Source organism: Medicago truncatula, chromosome 3 (genome assembly GCF_003473485.1).
Source record: "Medicago truncatula cultivar Jemalong A17 chromosome 3, MtrunA17r5.0-ANR, whole genome shotgun sequence".
Classification (NCBI taxonomy): domain Eukaryota; kingdom Viridiplantae; phylum Streptophyta; class Magnoliopsida; order Fabales; family Fabaceae; genus Medicago; species Medicago truncatula.
In genome coordinates this window covers 12,948,728-12,963,984 of record NC_053044.1, presented here as the reverse complement: position 1 = coordinate 12,963,984, position 15,257 = coordinate 12,948,728, and positions in this window count along the sequence as shown.

Genomic DNA, 15,257 nt, shown 5'->3' with positions numbered 1-15,257 from the left:
TACAAGGTGTACTAAATGATCCAACCTGACAAAAACAAACTGTCACAAAGTATAATTACAAGAGAAAGTCAGTCGATACCCAAACAATATAAAGGGTTCGACCACCAACTTTGAGAAACGTACACAAAAGTGATTTTGTTAACTTTAAGCCACCACAAGAAATGAAATTTTACTTTATCTAACAGCTGCTCAACGAATCCTGATTCTATTTAAATTCATGTCGGTATATTGATTTTACATTCTTTTTTGTACTATTTTTTTCTTTCTTTTGACCGTAAGGTACTTTTTCTTTGAGAAGACAACTACATGCATTTTTCTTTGGGAGATATAATTTACTAAAGGGTTTTGCTAGAAGACACATTTTATGAAGGTGTTTTTTAATAAGTTATTCTTTGAGCATTTGCTAAAAGACACCAACTAATTTTTATGAAGGTATCTTTTAACAAAGTTATAACTAAAAAGTGGAAATCACACATTGAGGTGTGGGTTGCTAAAAGACACCTTCATGGGTGGCTTCTGATAAAACCCTTTACTAAAACTATCAAATTATATGTCATTTTAACTAAACTAGGAAAAGACCCGTCCGAACTTCACATTGCGTTAATTATATAAAAAAAAATAGTTAGATAGTTAATATTGTATTATGTTTATAGATATTAAATGAAAATTATGAGTATTAATGTAATGTTAATATTAGATATTTTTCTCTTATATATACAAAATTTTGTTAAATAGTTGAGTCACACCAACTGTGGATTTTGTTTGTTTATATATACTAAAACAAATTTTTATGTAGATACATGAGAAAGTTGATATGATAAAATTTTGAAAATCCATGACTATTTTTAAAATCAAAATTAATGCGGTGTTTCTATTAAATAACTTTTTATTTTATATACAAAAGACTGTTCAATGTTTGTACTGCACCTGTTGCATATTTTATGTACTTATTGTTGGAACAAAATGTGTTTAACATTACCACCTTAAGTTTTGATGATAACAAGATATTAAAAAGTCAATTGGATATGCTAATATTTGTTCAAGTGTGAAGGATCATAGACAAAAATTTATAAGTCTTAAATCAAAGTATTGGTTCTGAAAGAACAAAAGAGAGCAATGGAATTTGCAAAGGAAGCTTATGTTGCAAGACAGAGTCTGAAGACCATAAAAGTCTGAAGATTCATCAGAAGCTGACTGCGAGAGTCTGACGTCAAGAAGCTGGAAGTTAGTTAATGTTGGTTATTTTGAAGACACATGATTGCAGAAAGAAAAGAAGTCTGGAGCAACAACTATTTCAGAGGAATAAGAAGGCATTGGATGCTTATCCGCATAAGAGCGTACAAAAAGAACATAGTACAATTGTACAACCACTACTCCACTACCTTGGCTGCACATAGTATTGCTACAGTTGTGTGTACGCTGGTTATTTCTCCAAACAAGGAATGAATTTCAAATTATTCCCTCCTAGGACAATAACCAAATCAAGCAACAGATCATTGGTGATGATCAAGCTTCAACAACGACTTTTTTTGATGTGTTGACAATCCGTAACGTATCTCTCACACCTCTATATAAAGGAGTGAAGACTTGAAGATTGTAAGAGACACAACAACGTTTTCATAGGGCCAAAACTATGCTGAAATTGTTGTGCGTCAAAGTTCACTTGGAATTTCTTAACAACTTTCATATCTTAGAAATTCTAGAGTCTGAAGAGTCTTATCTGATTTGTATTGTGAACACCACTGATTGTATATCAAGTGTTCAACCCCAATCATTTTTCTGTGTAATTGTGTTTGTTTAGAAGTCTCTTGTTTTTGTGCTTGAGCATATGAAATCTCTTGCTTGTGTGCTTGAGTATTTGAAGTTTCATGCTTGTGTGCTTGAACATTTGTAATCATATATTGATTTTAGTGAACTCTCCTTGGAAGTGCAAGAGGGACAAGACTACTACCGGATTGTGGAAGGAACCTGTATTATTGCTTTGTGTCTTTCTCTTCTTTATCTCTCTCTCTCTCTCTCTCTCTCCCCCCTTTCTCCCTCCCTCCCTCTCTCTCTATCTTTACATTATCCGTTGCATTCGACTCTGAACTTTGTTCTTGAATTTGAACTCTATCAAACTCTGAACATTGGACTTAGTTTAAAAAGAAGAAAAAGCTAACACAATTCAACCCCATTCTTATGTTTTTCTCACCTTCACTTATATCTGCATAACCAAATTTTTATATACATATATGAGAAAGTGATATGATAAAAATTTGAAAACTCATGACAATTTTCAAAATATCAACATTAATGTTGTTTGTCTATTAAATTAATTTTCATTTTATATCAAAAAAAACCGTTAAATATTTAAACTTATCTCGTTGAGGATTTTATATGCTTAAATATGCAAAAGAAATTTTTTATGTACCGATATGCGATAGTTGATATGATCAAATTTTAAAAACTCGTGACTATTTTCAAAAATATCAACATTAATGTAATGTTAATTTCTATTAATTATTTTTTAATTTATATGCAAAACAATGTTCAATGTTTACACCGCTCCTGTTGCAAATTTTAAATATTTATATCTGCAGAAACAAATTTTATATACACTGGCGGAAAGACGGGCACTACTGTGCTAACGCATGCGATTATTTTATTATGTTTGTTTGTATAATTTTGATTAAATTTTTTAAATTTTTAAATATTAATGAACTTATTGATATATTGATTTATAAAAAAACTATTGTCAAGGCATATCACAATTATTTATGAACTCAACATATTTTAGTTTGCCTGCATATATAAAATAATGATCTTTTATTGTTTATTCTAATAGTAGTTAGAAACATCATTAGTGCATGATATTTCAACTTCATTTACTTTTTCTTTTTCTTTCCGTCGTTTATAATTTTCTCGTCTTTGAAGTAGTCGTTGTTGTGTTTGCTCATTGTTCATTCTCTGTTTTCTTTTCCTTTAATATTTTTTCATTGTTTCCGGTGATCCTCCCTCGATAGTTGACTTTTGTTATTTTCCATTTTTCTAATAAGAACCGTCAAAAGTAAAAGATTAATAATTAATAATGAAAGAGATTTTCGTTTTTTGATTGAAAGGGGTAATAATGAAAGAGTTAATAAAAGTACCTTGCATATACTTAGGCCCCGTTTGGATAAACAGCTTATATAGATGCTTATAACATTAGGGCTTATAACATTAGAGCTTACATCATAAGCTCTTATATTTGATAAGCTATTTATGTTTAGACATATATACAAAAAATTACTTACATAAATTGAAGTGTTTGGATGTGACATTACATAATCTATTATCGAAATTTTAAATATTTTTAATTTAACAAAAAAAATCAAAGAATCGAAACACAATATCAAGATTTTTTTGATAAAATTAATCAAAATGTAAAAAACAATATTATAATATGTTAATTATAATTATATATATATAGTATAATCAATATTCGTCCTTTAAAAAATATCAATATTCATATAAGATAAAATTAACACTAGATAAGTATATAGTTACATAACAAAAAAAAATAGTTACGTAACAAAAAAATATTCATATAGGAAAAAATATTAAAATTCAGTTTCATTTTGTTACGTAAAAAAAAAAAAAAATCTTCCTTCAAAAAAAATAAAAAGTCTTAGTTACGCGTGTTAATTTAGTAAGATAAGTATATAGCAACTTTGTTACTCATGCATCGCCAAAGATAACTAACATTCTAATTAAAATATATGTTTTGAAAAAGTGGATCCAGAGAGAATCAAAGGAGGTTACACAAATTCATAAGCTCCTTGTTAAGCCGGAGGGTAAGCTGAAAATTTAGGCTTATTAAATTGAGACTTTGAAGGATTGTTTTGGCAAAAAAAATTTAGGGGGCGTTTGTTTTTGGGAAACACAAATTATTCCCAGGAATAACATACCCGAGAATGAAAATATGAAAATTTGATTATTGAGTATTTGTTAAAAAAAGTGTTTGGCAAATAACTTGACATTCCTGAAAAAATTGGAAGTTACAATTTTTTTTTTTTTTTTTTTTAAATCTATGCATAATATCATGGGAATGCACATTCCCATCTCTTTACATGGGAATAAGTTCATGGGAATAATGGAAGTTATGGGAAGTTACTCCATTCCCAGGAACCTTTATACCCAGGAATATTTTTTTCTCAACCTCATAACAAACATGGGTATAATCATTCCCTAGCCATATATTACCGGGAATGTCATTCTTAACCTTGAAACAAACACCCCCTTAAAGATTTTAAAAGACTTTGTGTGATTGTATTGATTTTTTGAGAAAGTTACCCTGAGCTGAAGTTGCTTGCTGAGAAAGTGATGGGATAAAACCGCAAGTGCACGGTCTTACCGAAGTAGTATGAAAAGAGTATCGTTCCGACAGGGAGTAGTTTAATTCAATTAACCTTTGATGATGATTAGAGGAGAATCGAGTTGCAAGTTGGGGTTTTCAAAAGATTGAAAGATAATATAATAAAAGGAGCCTTGGGATCATTGGTTCATCTAAATGACAAGTCCTTCACAAACCAAACTATAAGCTTATAACTTTATGTTAGACTTAATTTCTCAAGACAGATTCTCTTTTGTTCCTCTAGCAACCAAGCCTATTTCGCTGACTTGATTACTATTAGATTTTTGTTCCTCTAACAACCAAGTCTATTTCGCTTACTTGATCATTATTAGTTCCCTTGAAGATCGAAACTATATGTCTCAAAGATTGCAAATACTATTTCGCTGTCTTTGCAATCCTAATCTAAATTCACTTGTTCGAATATCAAAGCTCCACTTTCGTTTTATGAATTGATATTTGAGATGATGGATAAACAATTATCAAACCCTCCACTTTCGTTTCCACAGTTTGATAATGGTTGATCCATGTTAAAGTGGTGAATTTAGATAAGAAATTAGGGTTACATAAGATTAAGGCTTAGAGCTTGGCTTGATTAGGATTATGTCATTTAGACTTATCCAACAATCCCAAGACAAAGAGAAGTCTACTCACTCATGTTCATCGTAGACATGGAGAAGAAGAGAGAAAACATAAAAGTAAATGACAAGAAAGTAAAGAAAAAGAAAAGAACTTTTATTAGAAAGACAATTGTCACTTATTGAATTCTAAGAAAAGATGAATATTTGTGATGGCTAGCTACTCTATTTATAGCATACATTCGACTTAAAGTCTAAGCAATTACATTACTAGAATGTTCCACAAGAAACTGCGGGCTAAAATAGAGTAGCTTAAAGTCTAAGCAAAAGCAGCAAAAGTGACTCTGGAGGGTGGCACGGCCGTGCCAACCTTAGCACGGGCCGTGCCAAGCTTCTGACTTTAGGGAGATATATTTTTGTCTCCAAATCTTCATATTTTCGTTCCAAATCAGCTCTAAACCCCTTTCTTTTGCTCCAAGACTCAATCCATCAAATATTTGTTCCTGAAATATAACAATATGCTTTTAAAGTAAAATGATTCAAAAAGGAAATAATACTAATATAAAATAAACTTAAATCTATTTAAAACTAAACTAAATAGCATATAAAAATGGATAATAAATGACTCATCAAACTCCCCCACACTTGAATCTTTAGTTGTCATCAAGCAAAAGGCATAAACATGGTAGCATAAACAAGATTATTTCATGACAATTTAATTAAAACACATGTCTCCTCAAAGGCTTTAATTTCAAGTGTCCACTAATCACAAACTCAAGCATTCTTTGTAATCCTTTTTCAACCCAACAATCAAGTTTCAAATGAGTGTGTGTGTGTAGTCCTACCCTTTTCTTGCTCCTGTATAAGATAGGTATTATGAGGAAACATGTTCTAATCTTAAGACTAAATTAACCGAGAAAAATCCTTTCTTCATTTCATATAAGAGAGATGGGAGTATTTGTGATCTTTTGATCTTTGCCATTTACACATTTTTGGATTTTCAATCATACTTTATCTAAGGAAACAACACCTTCACGTAGGAAGTCGGAGGGCCTACCCCCCTTCCCCAATCTAGATTCAATGGTGCCCCTTAGAACGTCATCTTCACGTAGGAAGTCGGAGGGCCTACCCCCTTCCCCAATCTAGATTCAATGACGCTTTTTAAAGTTTTTCTCAAGATAACGTCAACTTTCGGTTGATTTTGGCTTTCTTATAGACTCCCTTATACTACTTTTACTTTGAGGATTTTTGAGGGTTAATTTACCTTAATAATCAGAACGTGTTCCTAAAAATATCTTACTCATACATTTACTCAAGGGAAGCAACTTGTGTATTTCTCATTGGAGAATTTATTCATTTTGAAACAAGATGTGGGTATATCAAGAAAACTAAAAATATAAGAGTTCACTTTCATGTACAAGAAACGACCAACTAAGAGGAGACAATAAAAATTTTATGTCATGATTTATTTCATTAAAAACAAGCTACTTAACCATGCCTTTTACAATAAAACAAAACAAAAAAATAAAGTTCGAGGGAGTTTGGAAACACTACGACTAAAGACACTTTATTAGGCTCCCCCCACACTTAGGAGAAGCATTGTCCTCAATGATTCAAAAAAAAAGAAGAAAAATGAGAAGAAGGAGTAGTAGAAGAAGAAGAAGAAGAAGAATAAGAAGAAGAAGAAAGAGGGAAGAGAGGAAGGTAGAGAGGAAGAGGAAAGCTCACATTTTTCATTGAGGTCCATAGGGAGGACCTTGGAGGTTGAGGTGTTTCATCATGTTCCGAAGCATTTGATTATTCTCTTCGATGATGTGGTTGCCCTTTAGGACATCATTTCGGAGTCCGGATAGTTCAACACCTTGCCTTTGTTGCTCGGTGCTTATCCTTTCAACCTCGGTTTACATCCATGTCCATCTTTCATGATCGTTGTTTCCTCCGATATCATGGCCATGGTGCTCCTCATCATGGTGCAAGTGTGCACCTTCCGCTTCTTCCGCAATGTGCTCTTCATGTACCTGCGAGTCGTCACCAACATACAACAAATTTTCATCCACCTCGGTGTTAGTCTGAGATGGGTTAGGAAGTATAATCAAAACAGGCACGTTGAGCTTGAGTGTATAAGTCATGGGTGGTCGAGGTTTAATGAAGTTCATAGAGACAAGGATCTCTATGTTAAGCCTATTATTCCCCTCAATCTTGTTGATCCCTTGGTCCTCACCCACTCCCAATTGCCTAGCTATGTATATTATGATACCACCTACAACTATCTCTCCCCTACCATCAGACCTATTACCTACATGGGAAAGGTAGTCAAGCATGTAAAAGCAAGTATTAACGGGGTGGTTGTTTAGCATGGCCCACAACATGAAAAGTGTAACGCCCTAGTCGTTGTTTATTTATTTTTGATTTATTTAGAGTCTTTTATATTATTTTAAATAATAATTGTGATTTATGTGGTGTGTATTATTTTATTATATAGTTTATTTTAATAATAATTAGAATAAGTGGGAAATTAATATTATTTTGGAGGTTGGGGAGTTAATTAGAATTAATAGAATTAAGGGGAGTTTAATGAATTAAAGGGAAGTTATATTTTGGGGAGTTAACAAAAGAGAAGTCAGAAAATGTTTTTATGTGAAAACAAAGCTTTTGGGAGAAAAGGGAGAAGAGCAAGTAGAGCCAAGTGAACCTGAATTGCTGTGCATTTTTCCTTCTGAATTAAGGTAAGGGTGAGGTTTGCTTCAATAGTATGGTTAATGAATTCTGATTTTGGGTTTAACAAGTTTTGGTAAGAATTGGGGATTTAGGTTTATGATGAATTATTGGGTTTTGGGTGTAGAGATTGATGTTCTGATGTTAGAATTAGGTTCTAGTTGCATACAACACTTAGTTATGCATCAGTAAACTAATTTGGGGAGTGAATATGAGGAAAATGGGATTTTTGGGTAAAAACCTGCATTCTGGTTGTGCTGACATTCATCGCTCGCCTAGGCGAGTGGACTTTCCCGCCTCGCGAGTGAGCAATGTTCATAGTTCGCCCCGCGAGCAAGACAACTCGCCATGGCGAGTACCTGTGAGAAAATCATGATTTTTGAATTGTTGTTATAAGGTGTAAGATGGATAGTTTTGAGTGCTTAGATGATTTTAGAGAGGTCTGGGACAATTTTTAGATTAAAAAGATGAATAGGGAACTTAAAAATGAAGATTTAGTGAGAAAAATGTCAAAACTCCCGAGAGCACCATATTTTCATTCGCCTTGAGTTCGCCACGGCGAGCAACCCGTTTTCTTGTGCTCGCCATAGCGAGTAGATGTACTCGCGAGGCGAGTTGCCCAGTTCTGAGGTTGCTTGTTATTTAATTGAATAGAAATGGGTGAACTTGAATGTATGAGCATAGTTATGATTAATTGTGTATCTTTCTGGATTGTTGGATTGAATTATGATGATATGTTGTTGACTGTGATGTATGCTTTTATTTAATTAAATCATACATGTTGTTGAATAGTGGGTTGTGAGTCATATACACATATATATGCATTTGTTGAGTTGTATGTAGATATACACAAGTGGAGTCAGTTGCATAAGCATATAAAGCGGGAGGGCCCTGGCCCTGGAACGCCTTGTCGTTCAAAGCGGGAGGACTCATTGAAGGGATTTGAAGAGGGGTTTTTCAAAATTTTAATCCTCTTTGCGGAAGAAATCCCATTGAAACGGATCTTGATTAAATCATTAATCACAAATCATACAGAAACTTAAACACTTTAAGATTCATGTGTTTACCTCTTGAAGAGCAGAACCTTTGTAGCAGAAATCTTTCTGATCACGAGCAAAGCAAAGCAGCGATGCCTCTACTCAGTCCACACGAACAGAACTTCTCCGATGACCGGTGCTAGCCAATTCCAACGAAGATTCAGAGAGAACAAGGTTTAGAGAGCGGCGGCTAGAGTTTCACAACTTTTGTGAATTAGGTTAAGCACTCACAAAAAGTTAGTAATGCTTCAACACAAGGGTTCTATTTATAGAATCACTTGTGTGGTCAGCAAGACAACACTTAAATACACCGTACCTTACGGTGAACCGCGTTTCTCTATTTTTGGTAAATTAAATAATAAAATCATATTTAATTATTTAATTAATAATAAGTCTCACTTATTATTTTATAAATAAGTCTCACTTATTATTTTATAAATAAGTCTTACTTATTTATTTCTCTCATCTATCTGTCCTTTGTGTGTGACCCTATAGGTTCCCGTAACGTTGGCAATAATATTAAATCACATATTTAATATTATAAACAGTGAGCGGTATCTAGCAACACATCACTGCTACCCAAGTGACGAGAATGTCATGTGATCTGACGAAACCTTTCTGTGATAATGATCATGTGTATAATTATCCTTTTGCCCTCATGTCTATATTGAACACAAGGCATAGACCGTGTCATCCTTGTCTAGTTCAATATTGGGCCCGTAGACATTTCTCCTGTTATGTAGGAGGGGCAAATTCCATCTAGGTCACTCATGTCCCTCAGCATGATTCATGGAGTATCCATCAACCAACTTTATAGTCATCCTGTTACGGACAACGTTTGAATGGTGACAAAGCACTCGACTCCAACATCTAGGGTACATAGTGGTTTCAGGTCGAAGGGTGGAATACACCACTATCACTATGAGAATATCTTATGACACTTTTCATAACTTTTACTATGTAGTATTCTCATGGCGGATCAATCCAATATAAATATTACTCCTAATATTTATATCTATGTGAAGACTTGATAACTCTTTATCCATGATCTGTGAGATGTGATCATCAGTCTACCTACATAATAGTCTCTATGCTTTAATGATATCCCACTTCTCAACAAAGCTTGACTACGGATACTTTGAGAATAGTTTCCTTATGTTTAATGGGGTCTCACAATTAAGTTATACTTAATGTTCCATTAAACGGACTAACTATTCTAGGGACTTTATTATTTTGAAACAAAACAAAATCAATAAAGAAATGCCTTGTTATTATATATTCACAATATATATTTATATCAATATCATGATACAAAGCCAAACCCAATCAATATAGATTGGCTATTAGGGCTTATTCCAACAATCTCCCACTAGCACTAAAAGCCAATCAAATATTAACTCAATATCTATTGGTCAAGTGTTAGCATCAAGCACACTCTTGACAAGATACTATACTAGCAGATAAGGAACTCTTTCCTATGTTGGTAGGTTATACTTCTTTCAATTTCCACTATCGATCTTCTATCGAAAAGAAATTGAAGTGTCAAAGTATACATTTGGATCATTGGTGAGATCAAGTTTTCATTGCTCGCAAGATTTAAACCAATTTTACCTCATACGAGATCAATGGAATCCGCAACGCAAGAAACACATGTTTTCACTGAGTTATGAGCTAAACAATCCAAATCATATATATTTGACATCTGTAATAGAAACAACAACTATTTGAAGCTTGTACTTTTACAAATTTCATAGTTGATATCCTAGCATAATATTTATTCCAAATTACGATCTGGATATACTGTACACTGATATGAAAGTCAACATCATCGTAACTCATTTACAATGTTTCTTTCATATGTGTTCAAGAAACAATCTATAGTCCTTTAAGACATCCAAGGATATTCTTGAAGGTATTATAGTGTCGAACACTATAATCAATTTTGGTACATATTGAAAATAATTTTCTAACCATGTCTTACATGTGTAGATAAATTATTTTGGTGACTAGTATGTCATCTACATACTCCACCAAACTAATTTCAATGCTCCCACTAATCTCCTTATGTGCACAAGATTTCTTTATTAATCAAAGTTTTCATAAAACTTTGTTAATAATATAAACAATTTAACTTCGAGAAGATTTCTCTAATAAATAAATTTTGTAATACATTTACCTTTCTAGTATCCTTTGGATTAACGAAACCCTACATATATGTCAAATACATATATAAGGTCATTCTAATTAAAGAATTCAACATCGTTATCCATCTCCTAGAATTTGTATTATACAACAATGACAAATTGGGATCGTTAGATTTAAGTATTACGATGATGTAATAGTTTCGTCATGATTTGTTTCATGAGTTGCATGAAACTTTCTACAATCAATCACATCTTAAAGGTATTCATAATACCATCCATGTCAGTTTTCTACAAGAAAACTCACATTCATCTTATGAGTCATACTCATTTGGATGATATAACCAATATCCATATATGGTTTGTGTGCATGGATTCTTTATAAGATCCCATGGCAACTAGCCACTTCTCAAAAATCAGGTCATTTGCGACCTTCTAGTAAGTCAGGTGCTCATCTTCCATGAGCATCATATCACCTTGTTGAGTCATGACAAAATCATGTTTCTCATCCTAGTGTTATGACATATCAGACTCATCTAGATCATGTGCTACTAGAACTACCGATTTACCAACAACCCTTTGTTGAATCAGTTCATGTTCCATTGAGAAACATGTATTTTGTGGTACTTGACTTAATTCAAGCTCTACATCACTCCCACTAGCTCTTGCAAAGTTATACTCCTTGAAAAGGAATACTCTAGTACTAGCGACAAACAACTTTTGTCAAGGAAGAAGATATAGAAATAGTATCCTTTATTTTCCTAAGGGAACCTCCACAAGTATACATTCATTTAATTTGAAGTTTAGTTTATCTAGTAAACCATATAACCTCAAATTATCATAAAGTCAAAAATAGGTACTCTTAACTGCATATCTAATATGGTGCATTTATGATTACTCAATTAGAACTTGTTGTGGGTGAAAAATAATTGTAATTTAATTAATTTCAAGAGTCTTTGAGTTATAATCAAACTATTTTAGATCGAGTCATGTCAAAATGAAACGATATAAATAATCATTATTTGTACTCATTTATCAAGCATTTACCATCACGACTTACTCGTATAGTATTTATACTTTTCAAACTTATTCCTTTTACTTCATTGTTGAAATCTTTGAACAATTTCAAAGTTTTTCATGAATCGTGTCAAATACACTTTTCTTATCTACTAAATGATTTAGTAATGTCAGATGAAGTAATAGAAACAATATCTAGCAAATATGTTTAGTTCTCCGTATACATCTCATATGTATATAAACTCAAATAAATTACGTGTCCTTTCACCTTTGTTGGTGACCGGTATACTAATCTATTTTGAAAGGTGGGACTCACATCCTTCAAATGATATAAAATCAAATGAGTCCAATAGTCCATATCCATGGATTTTGGAAATGTGAATCACACTTGTTTGTACTAAACACTAATGCCAATGATATATAAAAGGTTCTAATCTCATTTGATCCTTTTCTCATAAGTTATAGACCAGCTTATCAAGATCATGAAACTCAAATCCATTACTTGATTAGCATACTTATATAGAAAACATAATTTGCATAATAGGACAACGTTTGTCTATTATTCAACTACACAATCATTCTCTTCTCAATACAAGATTTATGATTTAATGCTTCTATTTTATATGGAATTTAATAACAATTATTTGGTTCCATATCAAGTTAAGTTTAAGTCCAAGCATTAGCTCCTATGTCAATGAAACAATTTGTCTCATTCTAGACGTAAGTGGATTTCGCTTATAGTTAATGTCCCGCTTCTTTATAACTCTCTATATTTCAACAAATATGAGATTAACCATCAAGTATCATATACTTATGATGCAGAAGTAGAAATTTAACTTTCTATAACTATATGGGCAAATAAGAAGTCTTACTTCTATTTTGACTCTTTCATAACATTAACAGTTTTTCTCATTCTTAAGAACAATTCTTAATACCAATTAAGAAACTCTTTCTTGAAGATTTTGTTCTTCATAAGAACATTTAACAGTATAATAAAATGCATATGCCGAAGAAATTCTAAATACATAAAAAAATATATATATATATCATGATATAAAAAACATAATTAATTAGGTCTTTAATTAAATATGCTCCCACTATTTTACTCAAAACAAATGACCTTCAACATTTGAATCGGAAAATCTCATTGGAAGATTTTTTAGTGGATTGAAATCCATATTTCACCTTGCTTTAAGTCAACGGGGGCTGTACTCAAAACTCAGTTATTTAGGTAGGAACTCCTTCCAATTGTATCTCATACAACTTTCAAATCATTTGAGTGAATAACTCTTTACTCTAATCTATCATATAGATGTTCCCAAACATTGCTTCTAAATTTATTTTAATCATATTAAAATAATTTAGTTAAGTTGGACCCAAAGAATAACAGTCGGGTAAATGGAATTACCGCACCGCAACTTACTAGTATAGAAAGTGCACCTCGCGGAGGCGAATCCTACACATTTCGATATTAGTCTTGAAGGGTGTCATCATTCGGAAAGCAATTAACTTAATATTCTTTTGAAGTAAATATATATATATATTTTAATCTTATTAAAATAATATAGTTAAGTTAGATCCAAAATAACAGTCGGTAAATAGAATTACCGCACCACAACTTACTAGTATAGAAAGTGCACCTCGCGGAGGCGAAACCTACACATTTCGATATTAGTCTTGAAGTGTGTTATACTTTGAAAATAATTTACTTCATATTCTATTTGAAGGATTTTAATTAAGTTGATCTCACTGACATGTGTATCTTATACACACATCTAATATTATACATGACATTCATGTTCATAGATAGGAAGTATATATAAAATATTTAAAATATACATGCACTAATCTAAACACACATTTCATGCATCACATACATAAAATAATTAACTAGGTAGTATGGTTATGACCTCCTAACGCGTAAGAATTAAATAAACTACTTTATTACAATTCTTTGACCCACGAGCAAGCTTCAAAAGTTTCTCCATCGAAATCATCTTTTGACGTTGTCTTCTCTTCAACTTGAGCATTTACGTTATTTAACATTTAAATAAAATAAATAAAAGCAAATCACAACACACAGGTCGTATTTAAATAAAATAAATCACGACACGCAGGCCGTATTTAAATAAAATAAACCATGACACGCAGGTCATATTTAAATGAATAAACATACGCCAAAAACTAAGGTCATAACCATATACCATAAAATAAATAATAATAACTATTTATAATTATTTAAACAATTTTAGAATTAGTCAAAATTTGAAAATAATATTTTGACCGAGATATACGTCATATAAAATTGATTCATATATATGTATATATATTTCTTTTGAAACTATTTTCAAAATCAATCGGGTCATAAATAAAATTAAAATATGCAAATTTTAGGACCAAATCTAAAAGATCATATCTGATTTTGAAACTTTTTCAAAATCATGATACTTTTAAATTAGAAATAAATTATATTAATATCATGCAAATCTTTTAAATAAATTCAAAAGATCAAATCTGATATTGAAACTATTTCAAATCATGATCTTCTAAATTCAATATCACATTGAGATCGTTTATTACCTTTTCAAACAACTTTTGAAAAACAATCAAAAGGTAGAATTTTTTATTTACTTAATTATAGTAACATTGACCCTCAATAATTATTATAATTAAATATGCATTATTTGGGTGACCAATTTGTTTCCAAAACAAATTATGGTGCCAAAATTAAGCAAATATTTTATTACTAAATTCAAAATCATATATGATATTGAAACTCTTTCAAAATCATCATATTTTAAATTTACTACCTTTCTCCAATTGAATAAATTAATTAAACATAAATAGTTTCTAGGATTGTTTGTTTAGCATGAACAACCGGATCTTTGATGCTTCACCAGATTTGGATATCGAAGCTCAATCTCACGAATTGTTCAAAGTCACAACAATCTTCTTGAAAACAATTGATCAACCATAATAATACAACTCTTGTATAGTTAGGTACCCTAATACGAAAATCAAACATCAATAGTTTTAACAATTGTTTGTTCAGTATGGACAACCGGATCTTTGATGCTTCACCAGAATTGGATATTCGGATATCGAAGCTCAATCTCACGAATTGTCTACAAATTTACAATCAATGTATAAAACATAATGAACGAATGACACCATCAATATATCACATATAATGATGTTGTATTAGAATCATATCAATCAATTTTAATTAACTCGTTTTATTTAAATAATAAAATATTAACACTTAATATTATTATCATTAGCATTTGCATTCCACATTAATTAAATAAAGGAAATCAAATTTCCAATTTATTTATTATGGATAAAGAAACTATTTTCTTAATTTATCCCAAAATTTTGGAAACGATTCTATAAAAAAATA